We start from the raw sequence: 462 nt of genomic DNA on the forward strand, positions 1-462 counted from the left end.
GTTTGGACTCCCTTCTTTCAGTTTTCTATAGACGAGATAATTTTGCAATGTTATACAGTATTTTTTAAAACCATTTAGGCATAATTAGGGCTATTATTAATGTTCATTTTTGTTTTATATTTTTTTTATTCCTTTATTTATATATTCTCCATAACCAAAGAAAATTTACCAGCTATTGTAATGTTAAGATATATAATAACATTGGAAAAATACAAGTCGATTCTGTGTTAATTACGATATGTAAAAGGGCAACAGTGAATGAAACAACTTAAAATGGGATTTTTTTTCATTTGCTTAATTACTGACTATAAAGTAAATAATAAAGGTTTCTTTTTTTTGCTTATGCTCCTCAGAAAGCTGACTGTTTATTGCCATCAATTTTTTATTTCAGTCTATTGCATTTCTTGATTGTGCTTGTTCTATTACTCATGTTCATTGTCTCCCTCTTTTTTCCTTTTCACT

The sequence above is a fragment of the Penaeus monodon genome, chromosome 29 (assembly GCF_015228065.2).
Source record: "Penaeus monodon isolate SGIC_2016 chromosome 29, NSTDA_Pmon_1, whole genome shotgun sequence".
Taxonomy (NCBI): domain Eukaryota; kingdom Metazoa; phylum Arthropoda; class Malacostraca; order Decapoda; family Penaeidae; genus Penaeus; species Penaeus monodon.